This window comes from Bactrocera dorsalis, chromosome 1 (genome assembly GCF_023373825.1).
Source record: "Bactrocera dorsalis isolate Fly_Bdor chromosome 1, ASM2337382v1, whole genome shotgun sequence".
Lineage (NCBI taxonomy): Eukaryota > Metazoa > Arthropoda > Insecta > Diptera > Tephritidae > Bactrocera > Bactrocera dorsalis.
This window is the reverse complement of record NC_064303.1, coordinates 27,043,012-27,063,734: the sequence shown is the minus strand read 5'-3', so window position 1 is coordinate 27,063,734 and position 20,723 is coordinate 27,043,012. Positions and strand designations below refer to the sequence as shown.

At 37.1% G+C, this 20,723-nt stretch overlaps 1 long non-coding RNA gene across 1 annotated transcript; it reads right to left on the bottom strand.

Moving 5' to 3' along the window:
- Positions 1–1,974: 1,974 nt before the first annotated feature.
- LOC125776006 (uncharacterized) lies at positions 1,975–12,199 on the bottom strand. The gene is made up of 4 exons (XR_007421451.1): positions 11,994–12,199; positions 11,638–11,841; positions 10,653–10,789; positions 1,975–2,103 (listed from the first exon to the last, which is right to left on the bottom strand). It is a non-coding gene; the product is annotated as an uncharacterized LOC125776006 (long non-coding RNA).
- Between the last annotated feature and the right edge of the window lie 8,524 nt (positions 12,200–20,723).

The window sequence follows — 20,723 nt, the reverse complement described above, 5'->3', positions numbered from 1 at the left end:
TTGTCCGTCCTTATTTCTATCGATGCTGTTTTATTTTTGTTTATCGTTTATATTTTTATATCAAAATTTCTGGAGAAATTTTTGAAATACTTCTGTACCTTTGATATGTCATATTATATTTTTGAAATATCCCCTTAATGTCTTGAATTGACTCAAAACGGGTTCTCCGGATATTTGAGCTTGGCGAATAGCCCGTACTCACTCGGAGCTTAATCAGGCGAATACGGTGGTTGCGGTACGATATTATGCAAAAATGTAGCGAAAACTCGCGAAGAAGAAGCAGTATGCGACGGTGCATTATCTTGGTGCAAAATACCAAGATTTTCGGTACATAATTCCGGCCTTTTTCGAACAAACGACGCATAACACTCAAATAGTATTTCTTGTTGACAGTTTGGCGTTTAGGAATTAATTCGGAGTGCACTACACCTCGAAAACCTATGAAAACTGTCAACATAGGCATAATTTCTGGCCTGCTTTGAATTAGTTTTTTCGGCTTCGGCTCACCTTTGTCACGATATTAGGCCGTAAGCATACATCCAAGATTCACCGCCGGTGATAATACGTTTCATGTTAACGCAATGCTGGTTTTCACTGACTGTTAATCGTCGAATCTTAAACACCAATTCCTTTACGTTATGGACGTGTTGACGAGCAGTTGATGTTGATGGCCGTCTTGGACGTGGTTCGTCATTAACGCGTTCTCGACCGGTTTTAAATAATTTGTATCAATTAAAATCATTTGCTCACGACATATAATTATCACCAAAGGCCTTTTCCAACATTATGAACGTTTCGGGTTCAGCAATGTTTGCTGAGTGCACTTTATGTGCTTCAGAAAGATAATCGTAAACCCGTTCGTCGAAATATTTTATTTCTAGGATGATATGAATCACAATAATGATTATTTTGATATGACATTTCGCACAGATGCCACTGATATTCATATCAACCTAAAAAAAAAAATATTTCGACGAATGTAATGATGACTCAATAGTATATATTGCACTCAATAGTATATATTGCTATAAGAATTAATTGTGATCATTCTATCGCTATTATTTCTTTGAAGAAAATTTGATAAAATTTCGACCTTTCAGTTTATATTTTACTGCTGCTAGGCCATTAAGTTCAGTTTTAACAACATTCCTAAAATAAAGTGATATTCTTTCTTAAATTATTGAATATAGTACTATTTTGACAACAAATTTGTATGCTTCTTTTGTAATTCATCCAAACTTATACGCAAAGCCCTATTGTGTTCTTAATATTTGTTTTGCTCAATCTAACAACTCTGTCTATCCAATCTTTGTGTTAATGCAGTGTCATCCTAGAAGCAACAGCCACATCGTTTTAAACCAACGAATCTTTTTTAAAGAAAATTAAAACCCATCATAAGTCATGCAATCCAAAATAATGTTTTTCTTTCTTTTAAAGGTTGTTGGTGAATTTATAAGTCCAGTAAGGTTTTTAAACTCAGTATATCCATTTATAAGAATTAACTGGTTTTGAATACATTCCTTGCTTATTATTTCCCTTAAGAAAATTTGATAACATTTGTTTATTGTGATGTTAATCAAAATAACTTTCCATTTCTCTTTCCCCGATGCATCCGACTTTGAAGTACCTTAGGATCTTTAGTGTAGATCCAACTGACTTACCGTGTAAAAAATTAAAACTACTAATAATTTACATTTGCATTTAAGTATATTTATTTTGTTTATTCCGAACAACCCTTGGTATTCTTCCTATGCAAAGAAGAACTACAACAAATAACTTAGAGAGAGCAGTCCATTGGGAGAGAGCTGAACTCAGTTGTTAGCTTCCTATTCAAAGCCAAAGGTTTCTATTTCAGCATAAAACATTTGCGAATTTCGCACACCAACCTTATTGCCACTGTTAAAATTCCACATCTCCAGTGTTTTGGTTCATGGGCGCCATGATGATGAAATTGTCGCCGCCTTCGTTAAGTTTGTCTTCAAAATTCATCCGTACACCACGTTCCCTGAGTCGGTTAGCGGCCTGTGGATAAAACCATAGCGAATATAACTGTTCACATTTTACCGACGTAAATAGTCGTGAAAAATAGTTTTCATTCCATAACTGTAAAAGATAGAGAAAAAGTTCAGATATTAGACAAATAAGACATACAAAAATTTGGGTTGCTACAACATTAAAAAAAGAAGAAAAAGTAACTAGTAACGTAGTTTACATTAAATATGAAAAGTTTTGCTTGAATTTTGGCTTCACTTTAAGCGTTTTTGTTTAAATTTAAGATATATCTAATATATTTCTTACCACATGATCTTATGAGTACGTACATTAACATATGCAGGTATCTCTACTGCGACTATGTCATTCATCGAATTCTAAATCTAAATACTTAGATCTGAAGCTATTTACTTACAACATACTGAAGAATATTTGGGTATTCCCCATAGAAACAGTAGTCAATAATTAAGTCCCAGAAATTCTTTGCTGACTTCATTAGTAAAATAATTTTAATATTTTTGAATTATCCAAGTTTTAGAAATAACAAGTCGTCGGTAGACCGTCGTCATAAACGACTGTTATTTAAAAGGAAAGTTCTCTGATGGCCATTCACTTGGAAGTGGCCTGAAACGATTATTTTACATATGGCTCAAGCAGCTCACGACTTCCGATACTAAACCAAGTATCCTCTGGGTAGCCTAAAAACATCCGTTTGAGGGCGAGCTAAAGTGAGAAAACGAAACATCCCCTCCACAGGGTTGCGCGCTAGGCTAGCAACATAAAACACACCCCAACGATGAATTTGCAACAGCCTCGGATGAGAGACCATGACAAAAGAATTAAGGATTATGATTTGAGGGCATGCATGAAGGTGCCGCTGCCCTGCTGGTTGATATCCTCGTTAGAGTAAGGACGGAACAAGGACTGAGGCGAGTAGGTCCTTGTGGCATTTACTACAGTGACCATATAAAGAAGCCCAAATTCGGTGTGGGATTCGTGGTGGGAGAGTGACTCTGTCGCCGAGTACTGTCATTCACACCGGTGGATGAACGTCTAGACACAATCCACATTAAAGCTAAGTTTTTCAACATATCGCTGATTTGCTGTCACGCCCTGTCGGAAGGGAAGGACGATGCGAACAAAGATGCCATCTAGAGCATTCATCATCAACGTTATAAGGGAACTGTGGGACGGTATTTCAAGCTCCTTACGTACAGCTGCAACCGAAACCATTGGTTTTCGGAAAATGCAAAAGAACAGCTGGTACGACGAGGAGTACCATACCGCAGCGGAGAGATTGCAGACTGCCTATCTTGCAACGTTACCAGTTCATTTGAAACAAAGCGTATTTGAACCAAGCTCTAGCTCTCTTTCCTCTTGTTTTTGCCATCAAACCTCCGAGGAAGATGTGGTTAGGAAGAAGCCACCAGAGGAGAGGAACAGTATAACTCCACCTATTTCAACAAATCTAGCTCATTACAGACCCTTTTCATTGGTTCAATTCCGTCGCAACAGCAAGTTTCCTCCTAAATCGCACCATACCACTTAAACAAGTATTAAATAGCGGGTCTACAGCAACAACTACCGGAACCGTAAGTAATATTTATGATCTGATGTACAGATGGAACAAAAATTAAGTTTTGTCGGAATATTTAATAAAATGCAGAGGATTGCTATATCAGGTGGTTTCACGATTTGAGTTCCTATCTGGAACTGTGTGTACTAGTGTTTTCAGGAATGAAAACCCCGAATTTCGTTTACCAAACGATGAACTATTTAAAAAAACCGCATAGGAATCATCTTTTCTCTCATGATATTATTTTTGTTTTTATTATTATTTTAGTGACTTTAACCTAAAAAAAAATTAAGGAAGAAACTTATCCAACAAACCTGGTCAAAAACGAAGTTACATGTGAGTGTTAGCGATCAAAGAACCAAAGGCAATTAAACTTGGATTGAATGAAACGATTATGTGAAGAAGTCTGTTTTTGTTTTTGCATATTTAGGGTTTTCGGAATCAAACCATAAAGCTGTGAGTGCAGCTGATGTAAGAAATGATAACTTCGACCGGAATTCGATATGAATGCAAAGCAGCAATATCGAAGGTATGCATTTGTTCATCAAGTTCAAATGTGTTTGTGCATATGTAATTAAAAGAAGCTTGCATTTAAACAATCGTCATTAGCTGACGATAGGAATTTTATTGTATTTTGATGTGCAGTAAAATTGTGGTGTTTTTATAGCTTCATATTGTTGTGAGCTTTTGAACTTAATTTATTTGCTCAGAAAGTTTTTGTTTGTTGTTTTTTATTTATGAATATCATAGTTGCGTGAATGTGTGTGAGTATGCGTAAAAAGTCTTTATTAACATTTATCATTGCATATTCACATTTCATCAATTCCTCTCCTGCGTGATATATCAAAGCGAATGCAATGTTATTCGAAAATATAGTGTTGTCTGTATGTGTGCGTGTTTATCTTTGTGTGTGCACAGTGAAAGCAGAAAAATTGCGTATGCTGGCCAATAAAGGGAAAATTTAAGCAACGACAACAACCAAAACACTTTGATTATTTCAATTAGGCGATTTAACAATAGTGATTTAAAATTGGAAATTTTTCCAATAAAAAAAAAGCTTCTGAGAATAATTAATTTTGTGCGCGGGAATCTTTTAAAGTTCGAAAAGCGAACTTTCTGAATATGTAAAGGTTATTTTGAGAATTGAAAATTTGCTGTGGTGAAATTTTAGTTTGAATGAAAAAACGAAAATTCCAATGTAAAATGTATGGGAAACCTAAAAAAAAAAAAAAAAAATAGATAGCCACCCCCTTTACACTTAAGCTACAGCGCCTGATTGAGGGAGGATGTTTTGTTTGTCAATCACTAACATTTGAGGGGGTAAGAGTTGGGAAAAAAAAATTCAAAATTTTTCTTGGTGCACCCTAATAGAGATACTATTATCAGGAAAGGATTCTCTCCAAATTTCAATTAAATATCTCATACATTAACTGCTATTTTCGGTAAAGAGTCAACTGTAAGCACTATGTTTCCATATTCAGCACCTAAGGGTTTGAACAGTTTTGGTTCGATTTGGACAGTTTTTGGTCATAAAATGGCATACTCCCAAGTCATTAGTTTTATTCTATTATACATATTTATTATTATTTATCACGCTTTTAGTAGGTTTTAAAAGTAAAGTTATATGAAAAAAAATTAAATAAAAATAACAAATAAATTTTTCCCTAACAACTCCAGACTTCTGGCCATAAACTACTAAAAAAATAAAGTAAAAATTTTTACAATTTTTTATTTTTATTTTATTTATTTATTTTAATAAATATTGCCTAGACTTTTTCGATGGTGGTTGTTCGGGACTAGTAGCATTGCATTCAAAAAAAAAAATAGAAATTGTAATTCTTAATTTTTCTAATTTGTTTCATCAAAATCGGACAAGTGGTTCGCGAGTTATGTTAAACTACGTTTTTGCCAAAATGTTACAACTAAGCGAAAAAACATCAAGATAAGGAAAAAATTTAAAAGGTCATAAAAAACTGACACATACGAACGCCCAAACCCTTTGAGGGTTTTACTATACTGACCTAGTACTATCACCCTGACTTGGAATTTCCCAGATTAGCTGTTGTACTGTGTTATAAGAGTATATTAATTGATCTTTAGCTTTAATTTATACTGATCAGATGGAATAGCAGTATTCTATAGGGGTCCCCTCTGAGGAACTTTTTCGAAAATTGTAGCGTTGTTTCCCTAATTTCTAAAATAAATAAAATAAATTAATTAATTAATACAAATTGAACTCAGTCTGGTGAAATTTCCTAATTTGCAGCCACCCAATATGGGCAGCAGCAAATCGAAACACACCACTGCCAATTTTATCAACTTTCCAATATTTGTCAACTATAACTGAGTATAAATTAATTAAGAGCTGTCGAAAAACCAACCGTAGCCGATTGGAAGTCGCACCACGACAACGCCCCGACTCACATCGCCTTTCTTGTGAACAGCTACCTAACCAAGACCGGCATCCCAACGATTCGATAGCCGCCTTACAGCCCAGCTGCGAGCCCCGGACTTTATTGGTTCCTTGTCTTTGAGGCGACAGAGGGAATCCAAGCAGCATGCACCTCGGCTCTCAAGGCTATTCCGGAGAATTCCTTCCGTGACGCCGTAATGCTGGAAAATCGTGTGGGCAGCGCTTCATCGACGCAAAAGAAGTCTATTTTGAAAGTTTTTAAAGAATTGTAATGACTGGTTCATTAGTTTTTTTTTTAAGTCGACTCAGTCTTATTACTTACACCATTACACTTTTTCCCATGGGAATATGTAAAGGCTTCCGGCCTTGAAGCAAAACATCACACGTGTCATTCGTCCGTTACCAGTCGAAATGATCGAACGAGTCATCGAAAATTGGACTCAACGGATGGGCCATCTGAGACCTAGACGCGGCAATATTTGAAAGAGATGGTCATCAAAAAATAAATATCAAAGGATATTTTCCACTAAATTTGAAGTTTATGTTTTTTTCGTTAAAAAGTAGGGAACCTCGAAATTTAATCTAAATTTCTAAATTTAGCTTTCGAAACATTTCATAACGATGTCGCTTTTATAATAATTTAATTCATTAAACCACTTTACAGTCATTTTTCAACTGCAATTTAGTTAGCTTCTTAAGTTTCAGAAGTCACCAGAGAGCAAGGTGCGAAGTTAGGAACTGCTTCTTGGAAAGGCTAAAAGGATTGGAAGAGTGAACTGAGCGATAAATAGATTTTGCGGTATAATTCATTTGTAAGCAGCCTAAGTGATTTTGCCAAAGTTCATGTTTTTTCTAACTTTCTTGTATGCAGGAGAGGACTATGTTTTACTTTCTTATTCTGATATACCCTGTTGGACCTAGACATATACCGTTGTCAATACACTGTGATACTCCATCTGATTTCTTTCTTCGGAAACTGTTTCGGTTTTGACTATCAACTGATACTTGTGAGTACAGCACGAGTATGCGTTCACTTGTTAATTTGAAGAGAAGAAGACGAGATTTTATTTCCGATACATTTACTTGCCTATTTATATGTATATGTGATTTCTATATAATAATCTGACCTGAACCGTTTACAGCGTTTTATTATAAGAAAGTCTGACTGAGGTATCCATTTTGGAAAATTCTTGTTTTCTGTTCCAGATTTTACATCAACATAACCTTCATATACTCACAATCGCTATCAATGAAATCGGCACAAGTTCAATATTAAACAAAGTTGATACTTCCTGACAATATTTTGCAAGAATTTAAATTCTTGAATATTTAATTTAATTTTTATTCTCAAAGTAATAGAGCGCATTTTTTAAAGCCAAAGTTAGGGTTTCAATTTTTTTGCGTTGTGTTGATGGCATACATATACCGGAACGCACAAAGAAACCATCAACTGCGACCACAACAACAGCAAGATTGATTGAACTTTCCAGTTGTAGTTTTCAAGCTGTCAACCACTTTTGCTGCCGCAACGAATACCAAAAGAGAATGGACGTAAAGCACCAAAGCAACATAACAGTGTAACAATTGCAGCAGGCAAGAGAAGCATACATATGTCTTAATAGTCCAACAGACTAGAAGGTTGTGGGGCGTACATTCTAAGGTAGATGCATTGGAGACTTCAAATGCGCAGAACTCTGACGCTGACTTTAATTTGCGTATCCTCTCGTGTATAACATCTAAATGCGATTTATGCAAAATACGTGTTCGTCGTTCGGTTTAGCAGTCACCAGCAACTACAGCAACAACGAAACTATCAACAGCAATAACAGGCACTATAGCATTAACAAGTAAGGACAGGCTAGGTTCGGGTGAAATCGAACATTTTATACTTTGCAACTTGGTTCTTACGAAGGCAGGAGCAAAACGTCAAGCAGAGGGTCAGAATCCAATATATACATATACATATAACTCTTACACTGATCGACATATTCGTCAAAAAGTAAAAAAACAATTATACTACATTTATTATTAGTAGGTGGGAGAGGAAGGTAGCCCATTTTGAACTGTATTAAAGGGATAAGTATCGAATTTCATTGAATTCGGTCCATCGAGGCCCGAGATATGTGACTTCACCAAATAGTAGGCGGCGCCCCGCTTGTCGTCAAATTTTTACACCGGCTCGTATAAAGCCCTCTCATACCATCTTGGGCGTAAATTTTAACAACTCTGGCGTGTTTAGTTTATTGATTTATCGCGCTTTTAGTAATTTCTAGCGGCACGGTTTTTTGGGGAGTATGCGGTGTTATCATCCGATTTCACCTATTTTCACACTGTCAGTAATTGTTCTTATAAGAATTGTCTTGAATTTAGCTTTGTAGCTCTGGTGGTCTTGCAGATATGTTTATTAAACCTGTTAGAGGGCGGAGCCATGCCCACTTTTAAAAAAATTTCAGACCTTAGGTGTCCCCTGCTTCTGCAATTCTCTGTGCTAAATTACAGTTCAATATCTTGCTTTTGTGGTAAGTTATGGCACTTTATAAGATTTCCTTTAACGGCGCTTGGGGGCATAGCAGTCGTCCGATTATGCCAATCTGCGAAATCCGCCGTAATTTTTACCAAGAATATGTATACCAACCTTTAACAAGATGTTTTAATTTTTAGTCAGTTACAGCTTGCACAGACGGACGGACAGACAGACAGTCATCCGGATTTCAATGCTTCTTGTCGTCATGTTCATTTGTCGTTTAGTTCTATGTGATACGTTCAACCGATATGTGAATAAAATTATTATTCTCTGAAGAAAAAAATATTGAAAGAGTATAAAAAAGAAGGGACAAAACTGTCACTATCGCATGGATGGCCAATACTAAAGATGATGTGTGATCTCCAGAAAAGTAAATACTGAAGTTTTGCAAATTTGAAATTTAATAATACGTTTTATGACATCCTGGTAGTCTGAAAGCATTATTTCACAGACGTTTTTACAAAATCGTTCTTATATTGTAATGATGCCAGCAGAATCCATGACTGTTAATCCTCAATTCCTAAGCACCAATTCCTTTGTTTTATTGACATATTGATCAGTCGCTGCCGTCGCGTTCTCGACCGTTTTTGAATCACTTTTACTAATAGAAAATATTTTTCCGCGACAAAGAATCGTCACCGAATGTCTTTTCCAACATTCTAAACGCTTCGACATTAGAAATTTGATTACAAAGTTTAATGGAACTTCTTCTTAGCGCCGAATGCACTTTTATGTACTTAAGAAAGGCAAGCGTATACTAAACGCTAATGATTATTGTGATGTGATATTTGGCACAGATGTCACTAACAGTCATACCAACCTAGAAAAAAAAAATATTTCGACGAGTGGGTTTTCATGGGGAATTTAAATTAAAAAGTATTAGTTTTTTCCCACAGTACCATACTTAGGTGCAATTCTTATAGCCTAAAAGAGTATACAAATATTGTTATAGTGATGTGGTTTAAACAATTTCTTCGAAAATTGCAGAATTGTTTTAGACAATAGGTCATGTCAAATTTCGTGAAGATATCTTTTTACTGGGTGATACAAACCTCGTGACAAACTTTAAATACCCCGCTCAGGGTATAAAAAATAAAAAGGTGACGGATTAAGAAACCCATAATCGTTCAACAGTACCAGAGTTTTGAGCTTCAGAGTTTTCATTTTGTAGTAACGAATGCGGTAGCTCTGCAGGACATCTACCAGTACTGAGATATATAGCTTAGATGTCTTGCATTTCATTGTTCTCTTAGAAGATTCAGTCAAAACACCGTCTTTTGAGATGATACAATGAAATTGAAAATAAAATATTTCATGCATTTCTATGCTGATACATCAACACAAGTGTGTGGAACATACCAAGAGGGATTTCTAATGCTTTTAACATAATTCTTGCCCATTACGGGGAGAAAAAAGCTCACTTCACTACATATAAATTGTGTCTGTATGCAAGTGCTAGTGTGTTGTTGCAACAGTCCTCTTCAATATGTCATATTCGAAGTTACTGATGACAGCAATCACGCGTTAATGCTTCACTATGCACATATACTTCTTTATACATTCTATAACTAAAGGGTATTTTTTTAGACATCTGGTTTTGCTTTTATTTTAGCTTTAGTTTTAAGAAATGATTTTGACAAGTGACCTCCGCGTCTGACTTGAGTAAACGTCTAAAAACACCCATTATATACATAACTACATATGTATGAATTCATATATGCAATTCCTGCAAATGGAAAAATTGAATTTGAAATACGAAGACGTTGTGCAGACACCTCGTCTTCGGTGGAGCAACCTAATTGTCAGGTGAGCAATCGAGTTAGTAATGTTTCTCTCTACTTTTCCTGTTTTAATCTTGTTAATGAACTGTTGTTGCGCAAAGCTAACGATACCGGGTTATATTTTAAAAGCTCTCTTTTCTCAAGTTGTGAGGATGTACCACGGCATATTTAATTGTGGGGTTAAATGCAATCAACTTTAGGGCACCTCTAAAGTCATATCTACTGGTAATAACTGAAAAGGAAATTAACTGGGTACATTTTTCTTAAGTTGAGTCAACATTTGCCATTCATGGTACGTTAATAATAAATTTATTAGTTATACATAATGATATAGGTTAAATATAGGAGTAGGGTTACCATACTCACATTTGGTAGCGGAAATCCATCCAAGTGTCAGACAATTTTCGGTGTTGGATTGCCACTGGCACTACACTTCAGTGAAACTGACGGTCCGGGTTGAATGGTCTGTTCGATGAATTTGTAGATTAGTTGCGGTGCCACCTCTGCAAAGAAATTATGTTATCAGTTAAGTAAGTATCATCGAGAATATTATTAACAAAACACGCATCATCTATCAGAATCTGAAACACGTATTAGATCCACGTTCTTAATTTAAGAAGACGGATTTGTCCAGAACTTAAACTCATTATGAAGAAGGAGGTAGGATTTCCATTATTGGTTTCAAGGGCGATTAGCTATTATTTATGAAAGGATCTTAGACGTAAATAATATTACTTTAAAAAATATTAGTGTACTGGAAATATAATGTAGAGTGAGCACCGAAGTTTTTTCCAAGGAACGCGAAATCTCCTCAAACATTTTCTGCTATACTAGCTAAACAGACTTCGAGGAAGTTTTTCGGTTGAAAGACAATTTTGAATTAATAAACTACGTGAGGTAATAGGAAAGCAGAAATGTAGAAGCAGAATCATGGAGAACGGCGTAATGTAGGAGACATGTGTATTTTCGTAAAACCAACAACTTCAGGAACTCCTTTTAAGTCAGCTGAAAGAAGAACATAAATCCTTAATTCCTTTGGGAATATCTGGTTCTGCAACCTTTTTTATGGCTACTTCGTGCTAATTTAAACCAAGTAGTCGGTCCAGAATAGAGGCGCTGAAATTCTTTTTCACCAAGTACAACTCACAATAACAAAAAGCTTACTACTACCCCATCGATACCTTCTAGAAGAAATATGCTGGTGCTAAGGTACTAAAATGTTATCCTATTTATCCTTTAATTATTTTTTTGAACCACCCCTTTTGAATACTGCACTCACAATTAAAAAAAAAAATTTAATTACACATATGAAATAAAATCAAGTAATTGGAATAATTAGCAATTCACTTACCTCCTAGTAGCAATTCCGCTGTGGCTTAGACCGACTCCAAATAATTTTTCACAATGCACTGATACATTCCCTTGTCCTCCTTCGTAATGGACGTAATGCGTATGTGCTCTGTGGAGAGTAGACGGACGCGTGCGCCAGAACGCAGTGGCTGATCATCCAGAGCCAAAGAACACTCTGTTTTGGGAAGCCCGAAATGCTGCAAATCTAAGAAAAGAACACATATCTACGATTAGAGCTACACAAAAACGCCAATCATTAGGCTTATTGTGAGTTTAAGTTTAAGTGAGTCTTTGTATGTTTCAAATAAATTTCACGAATATTCAATTAAATTTTCGCCTTCTGGCTATGGAACTCACCAAGTTTGCGGTTTTGTCCAGATTCACTGTTTGCACGGTGGGTTGGATGCTGGCAGTGAGCGGTGATGTAACGGCAATTTATACTTCCAAAGTTTCACTGCCTTCCGAGTTGGTGGCAGTGCAGAAGAAGGCTCCACTGTCAGACCGATCGACTGCAGTTATAATTAGCGTGCCTTCCTTGATTTTTGCACGTCCAGTTGCCAGAAAATGCTTTTTCTTTTCTTCCCTAAACTCTTGGCTCGATTTCTTGAGAATATTTATTTGTTAGCGAAGTTTTGCATTCGTGAAGACCTTCGCTAGTTGTTTTAGTTTCTGAGTAATTACTTAGCTTAATGAGCCGTTAAGTGAGTAGGCAATCTGCTACCAAAGCAATTTGTGTAACCCTAAATTATTTGTAAAGTCTCCAGACATATTTTGAAAGCGTTTTGGTACTGTTATGACCAAAAAATAGGAAGACTTTCTTCAAAAATTTAAAATTCTTAAATACTTCTTTAAAATCTATGTCGTCCTGTTCAAAGTTATCCCTCTTGGGCCCAATATACTTGTGCTAACATTTTTTCTAATGCTCTAAACATTTGTCAAAGGTCAGTTCAGGTTTACTGTCTTCAATTGACACAAAGTGGTTTCCTGGAGCGGTCGTTTGAGTTTGCTGAATAACTACAATTCAGAAGAATCAATGCAATGTGCGACGGTGCTTTATCGTGGTGCGAAAATCTAAAGTTGTCGGTCCATAATTGCGGCCTATTTTTACGAATAGCTACCGGCAAACCTCAAATATTATGTCTTGTTGACAGTCGGAAGGAATTCAAAGTGCATCATACCTCGATAATCGAAGAAAACTGCCAACATAACTTTGAGTTTTGACCCGATTTGATGTAGTTTTTGCGGCATCGCCTCACGATGTTTGGGACATAGAGGAGGTCGCATCAAAGCTGGTGCATCCTGGGTAACGATAAATGGCCTGCGCCCTTAACGGCCTTGACACTCCTGGACGACCTTTGGCTTTGAACTGGTTCTTGAGTATGAGAAACTTTTAATTTGCATTTGGTAGAACCCTGGGCTGGTGGCGGCGGCATTCTGGCGCCTGAGTATGATGAGGTGACACTCATCACAAATGTTTGACGGCCTACTGTCGCAACCGCCCCCTTCTCGTCACAACCCTGGCAGGCCTCAAGTTAACGCGACGCTTTTTTCGAAAATAATTTCGTGGTTTCCGGTTGAAAGTCTGTACGTCCGCGTCTAAAGTTAATTTAAATATTTTAAAGAAACGTATTCCTAAAAGGTTGAAAGTACATATAGTATACCAAAAACCACTAAAGGTATATTAACCAAAGTCATTCTGGTCAAATCTTTTATAAAATTAAAATAGGTAACATGGGAGCCTACTTCCCCTGAAACAATTATATCAAATTGGACTCCTTCCTTATACGATATACATACATAAGCAGATATTTCACGTATCTATATCTGACCACTATTCGGTATGAAGTGATCCCATTTCGTTCGGTAATGTCACTGTTTGTGTTGGTCGCTATTATAGACATATGTTTTTGCCGGCCTCCTACTTGCCATGTCATATTAAAATACTTCATGTCAATGTAGTCGAGCGTATCAACTGTAGTGGGCATATAAGAGTGTGCGTGTGGAAAAGGCAAAAATTGTCTCAACACATATTTAGCACAAACAAATAAATGTAGCATACAAAAAGGTGCGTGCGCCTAACAGCCACAATGTAACGTAGCACTCATTTTTCCCAGAGCAATAGGCTCGCTTGAGTATTTCTACTGCGGCCTGAGTTTCTTTCCGGTTCTATGCCACACATACTCACTCGTTTTATTTTTCCCTTTGCTTGGGTCGCTTTTTCTTTTTCTTTCGTTTTTGGTTTGTTTATATCGTTCTGGCTTTAGGGTTTCTGCTCCTTAATTTTCTGCTTTTTACATTTTCACTTTGTCTTTTGCCTGGCACAGTCGGTTTCCACGGTTCCAACGTGCAATGGGACAATTGTAGCAGTCATGTGTGTTAAATTATTTCCCTGCTTGCTCCTGACATGGTTGCCCATACTCATCGCCAGCTCCTGCTGTTGCTGGTCGGTTTGTTTTGTCTTAGCTTGACTTGGTGCGCCGACAAGCTTGCATGCAAATATGCACGACATTTCCTAGCAAATCTTTCGTCATATACATATACTGGCGTAAGTGAGCGGAGGTGGCGGTATTTGAGGTAGTGCTGATGAGGCCACACTCATATTTTCTGCATCCATTTTCATGTTAAACTCTTAATTCTCCACATTCGTTTAAATTTTTTCTATTTTAATTTAATTGTTATTTCATTAGTCTCTCATTTCTCAATAGCAAAGTCCACGTTTTAGTAATTGTTGAAGTTCTAAGTGAACACTGTCCAATGCGGTAAAACTAATTTTTTTTTTTAATTTTATCATCTCAACACTTTTTTCTCGAATGTCCTTTGCCAAAACGAGGCAACAATATCAGTGATCTCTTAGTGTGTTACCGCCACCATATATGGAATTAACTATCTAATCTAATCTTCGCTATTTGTTATGTTCGCAGTTGGAGTTCCATTAGCCGTAACTTTTGGATGAATATGTGCTAGTTGATTGAGGACTGACATTAAAAAAATATTTGAATTTTATTGATATTCATGAAAGGAGATACGTTCCAAAATTGAAATCGTGTGAAAGGGTATATTGGGGAAGTCAATGCCAACTGACCCCGAATAATTAGCTTATTTCGGAGGTATCAATATCAATAATGAAACTGATTATTCTTTTATGAGATCGAACAGTTTGAATTGAAAGGCTAAATCACTGAGTTTCTAACGCTTTTATGTAAGGGCATATCATAAATTGAGCTTATCGAAATCACATTAAGCATTGTAGATAGAATTCAAATAACAAACGCTAAAGGAAAATATGTAATAATTACCGTTAGACCGGCTTCGGGTTGGCGTATGCCACGCATGGTACCACAAGGGGATCGCCCAAACGGGTCATCATGCTTGTGGCCTTCTCGTTCATAATGGGCGGAACGAGTTCACACATCTCTGTGGGGTAGAAAAAGATAATAAAAAAGAGTGAGAGTGTTAAAAAATTTTACAAATATATTATAACGGCATATCAAGTATACAATAACTGCAAAAGCTCAATGCAAATTAAACAAAATTTAATGGAAATTACATAAAGTATGCATGTGCATTCCACACATTAAATAGTTCTTGTTTATTTGTTTGTTTGCTTTTCAAGGGCCTCAAGCGTATACTTATTGCAAGCTTCACGTCTAGTTAGCGTCCACCATTAAGCTTCGCAGCTATCGGTAATTAATTCGACGATGTAATTAACACACCGCAACATTAAAAGCCCACACGCGATTGGTGAAGTATGTGGTCATCTCGGTAGAGAGTTGTGCAAGTCATTAGCAACGCATTCGCAGCGGTTTGCGGAGGAAAATTCGTAACATGTTATTCAGGTGCTTTCAATAGTCAGGTTCCATTCCCAAAGGGAATATTGTTTATTCTTCACCTTGGTTTTCTTCACAGACTAATTTTACAAATATGCAAACCAAAAAGACTCGAAATATCCCAGTCAAATGGGATTTGAAGAACCAGAGCCCGACGAAAGTTTTTCAACGTCAAAAAAATGGCGGAAATTAAAAAAAAATTGATTTCAAAAATGTATTTACGGTCTTTATATTAATAACCGGGTTAAAACTTAATAAAAGAATAGACACCCAACAACTTTTTATCAATTTAAAGCATTGACAAATCTGTCTATTCCATGCCGTGCCTAAATTTGGCATCTTGTACGAAATCATTCTGTTTGCAAATGACGTTAGCCCCAACTATCCTTTTCCTCTTCTTGGATTTAGTACCATTTACGCGGTTATAGCCGGGTTTACAACTGCTTGTCGCCAACTATAAATTTCAAGCGAAGTTAGGTCCCTTTCCACTTGGTTTTTATAACCCTGTGATTTCCCCGGAGGGTACTGCGTCGAATAATTTCAGAGCTAGAGTGTTTTCTTCTTTTGTTTTCGCATTTGCGCCTCGCGCGTCTGAATCAATGAAGGCGTGTCTTCCGTCTATCACAACATGATCGATCTGGTTGGTGGCTTTTTGAGTCGGAGACAGTCAGGTAGTTTGATGAATTTACGTGGCGGCTTAATTTACCGACTGTTGTGCCAAAGATACATTTTTTGCCCACCCTGGCGTTAAAGTGGCTAAGCACGATTTTAACATGGTGGCGGGGGTAACTCTCATAGGTGCGCTCGAAGCGTTATAGAAGACATCTTTGGTCACATTGTCCTCCTCTTTCTTTAGGGCGTGGACGCAAGTCAGCTATATTTTGAAGACTTTCGCTCTGATGTGGTTTGTGGTTGAGCACTCGTCCACTGGAGTGAATGCCGGGGCTCGATGACGGAGCCTTTCTCCCTCCAAAAATCCCACAACAAATTTGCGCTCCTATATACATATGTCCGTTGTATTAAATGCCGGTGCCTATCCTTAATGTGTTTGCCATGGTCGTCATCGAAAGGGGGTTCTCTCATGCAAGGCTGTTGTTACCTTTTCATTGGAGGCAGGATATTTCGCCTTCGCACATTAGGATATTCTTTGGCTAGATTAGATTAGATTAATAAAGAGGAATGCACCGTGACCTTAGGTTTATTGTGCCCCTCCTAAATCACAAGGACTCACATAGTCCCAGCATATTGATAAAGTTCAATATTCTGCTGGGTGTTAGTGAGGCGATGTGATCCCTAATCGGAAACATGGATCCAAGGGTCTTAATCCTGCTTCTACAAATTGCTATGCAGTCGATTAGCAGGTGTTCTGGTGTTTCAGGCTCACTATCGCAGAGTCGGCAGTTTACGCAAAAGGATAGACCCATGTTTTGTAAACGCCTATTCAGCTTACAGTGGCTGGTGTAAAATGTGACCAGTAGCCTGAGTTTGTCCCTAGGGAGGTGAATTTCAAATTTAAACCTGCTGTGGTTGTACCCCCCATTAGCAGCTTGGCATGTCGTCTGCCATGCATTTGTTGCCAATGCCTTTCTCTGCCTACTCCTTTTTCCTTGCGGAGCAGCTCCTTTATGGTACTCTAGCGAAGGGTTGGATTCCTACCATGGTGGTGGGAGCTGCGGACCTGCTCATCAGCCAGTTCGTTACCGTCTATACCTCTGTGACCGGGCACCCAGATGAGATGCACCTGGTTACCGTTCTTTGCACTCCTACCAGTAGCGATTTGAACTCATAGGAGGAGATCGCTCTTAGTGCCGCTTGACGATTGCTAAGTATGGTAATCCGCTCACTGCGATAGTTGCGATGGAGGTTTATTTCTAAGCACCGACTTATGGCAAAGACTTCTGCTGAAAAAAGCTCGGAAAACTTCTGATAATTGTGACCGAAGTTAAAGCCAAAATCATGAAAGTAAAATATACATGCTTCGCTATCAACAAACTAAATGCCGTGAGGTTAGGTCAAGCGTGTTTGGCTTTTGCGATGCTACATAGCCACTATTTGTCCTTAGTGTTGTTGTTACAGTAGTCAACTTACCAGTCAATTGAATTTTGCCCATATTGCTGCTCACAACTGAGTCCTGCGTCAGCTTCTGATGGGCAGCGATAAACTTTGTGCGCATCGGTGCGAGTGATGTTGTACACCAGAAGTTCGCCGGTCGGTAGCATATGATTTTTCCCATCTAAAAATATAGAGTAACGAATGTGAGAAAATGTTTACAAAGAAGCGATAAAACGAATTGGCAAAAAGGTTACGGTTCAGAGGAAGTATGGTGTGCAATAATGTATTCGTTTGTTTTATTTTAGTGCTGCTTTCATTTGTTGATTCGTTGTCTAACATTTTCCGCTAGATACTTAACTACAACTGCATACGCTCATTCACGTCTGCATTCCTAATAACTCAGGTCACGCATATGTGACTAGGTATTTAAATAGCTAAAGTTTTCAACAAGGATATTTGCATTGAGTTGACTCGATGGAGGATGGTCGATGGCCGAGTAAGCCCTTGGTCGGTGGGGTTGTTTCACAATCAAACTTCGAACTCTGAAAGCTCGTAGCGCTATAGACGGAAGTCTGAAAGTGTAGCGCGGAGGCGGAAACCGGCTGTTGGCTGGTTATGGTTTGAATGCCGCACTTTGTTCGGCGTTTTACACGAAACTAATGAAAAGCAAATAGTTGCGTGGCTGATGATTGCTAATTAATTAATTTTAGTAAGCGAATGCAAAAAATACGGTCATGAATAGAGATTATTTTCACTAACGAGTCATATTATTTGTTTAGATTGGCTTGATAAAAATTCTTTTCAACCTAGAGTGTGCTTATCAAGATAGCAACGTTATTGAGGTAAACGAAATGGTTGACCATTTGACCAACAGAGCGCTAGTTACTCAGCTGACTCGATCGATAGAAGTTTTTACGCACCATAAAATACGATTTCGGACAGAGACAAACAATTTACCTGATAAAAAATATTTTCTTTTCTATTAACACTCAAACTTATCAACAGTTTTGGTGAAATGTCTGACCATCAGAATAAAATAAAGGTAGTAGGTAAAGGAGAGTTCATTCCATCAGAGACCAAAATAGAAAGCAGTCGCTACTTTGTATACAACTTTTGGCTTGTTTAAGCGAAAGACGAATGAAGACGGAAACGAAGGATAAATTAAATATTAAAAATTTGAACAGGTTATCAACTCCTCTGAAAAATAATTCAAATTACTTGTCGGGATTTAAACTGTCCTAACGTGGTACATGCAACAGCCAACATACAAGGTCTGTCGCAAAAGAAACAGGACTGTTGAAAAAAAACCACAAAAAATTAATATTTTGCAAAAGTTATATTTTTTTATTCAAAGTAGTTTCCTTGTGCTTCCATACAGCGTTTAGCCCGGTCAATTAGCATTTCAAATGAGTGTTTAAGGTCATTTTTCGGAATGCTCTTGAGAATATCGGTCGTCGCCTTTTGGATAGCTGAAATGTCCAGAAACCAGTGTCCTTTCATGGGCAAATGAAGTTTTCCAAATAGGTAAAAATTACAGGGTGCCAGATCAGGTGAGTAGGGTGAGTGATTAATGGTTAATACGGAATTTTTGTCAAAAAATCAGTGACAAGCGTCGAACGATGACACGACGCATTATCGTGCAACAGGCGCCAGGACCCTGCCACACGGTATTGTGGTCGAGCACGACGATTGCGTGACAAAAGACGCTTCATAACACCAAGGTATCGTAGAAACAAATCAGCATTGTCTTTATATGCATTCATATGCATTTTACGACCGATGACCAAAAGCTGCTGTCACTTTTTGATCGATAACACCGATTGTAGTTAACCAATTGTCTTAAAATTTTTACGAAATGTCAACAAGAGATCAAACTTTTTATTTCATATACCCACCAATAGGTGACGCCACCAGAAACAGTTATATTTAAAAAGTTATGTTTCTTTTGCGACAGACCTTGTATTATTCTTGAATGCTCAAAACAGATCAAACTCATCGAAATTATGTATCCGCAAGGGAAGTACGTCACATCCGTTAGGCGCCTTTAATTCGTTGGGGTTAAGTATAAAGTGATATCTTAATATATAAAAATCACGTGTCACATTGTTTGTTTGCGATGGACTCTTAAACTACTGAACCGATTTTAATGAAATTTTTAACACTGTGTGCAGTTTGGTCCAACTTGAAAGATAGGATAGTTTATAACTCTCCTTATAGTCGCATTATTTATTTATTGCAAATTATTTGTTTATTATTAGCAAAGAGCTATCCACCAGTTGGTGGCGCTAAGAGCGGTATTGAGTGCGGTATGTTACAGTAGATGGCGCTACAAACATTAAATGAAAATGCGTTGTTGTTTGAAGTTTATATTATTTGTGGTAAAGTTATACGAGTCTATGACTTCCAAAAAAAAATAAAAATTGGGCGGGGCGAAGTTCGCCGGGTCAGCTAGTTTTAATATATATTATTCTATAATATAACACTTGAACGGAAAAAATAGAACGGAATTTGGGTATTTCTCAAAAAGATATTTTTTTTCGGATTTTTAAGATATCTTATAATTAACGGTTCTTTACATTGACGTCGCGAACTCGTTAATCCGTCACGAACCGCATTATCATTTTCGTTAAGTAAGTATGACGCTTTTATCGTGACTTCTCTGCACTTTTAATTTGTTAAATCTATAATGTTTACTCACCTTCTTCTAGCGATGGATATATATTGAAATTCGATTCCTGCAGCCATGATGTTACCATTACATACTCCTTAACAAACGACAGAATATTACATTTAATTAATACATTGCTACCAATAAAACCTCCTGGATTTCCGGTTCATAGCGTTGATTTACAACTGCAAATAAAAGGGAAATAAAATAAAAACATTGCAAATGCATTAATTACTCAAATTACAACAACAGCACATACAATCTATTAGCACATTACTGAAAAAACGTACCGAAACATACATACATTTGTGTGCATGTATTCGTAAACTCCTAATTCGGGCCACATTCATTATTTCTCAAAGTTCGATAAAGGCAAACGCGAAAATCAAAATAAACATTTACAAAGTGCTGACAAATTTAGTAATAATTACAAAAAGGTTTTATGTAGATGGGTTGGAATCAATTTAAAATGAAGTGTAATACGAGTATGCGCACCGTTCCTACGACATTCTTCAAGCTCATTTGCGTAATACTTTCAGC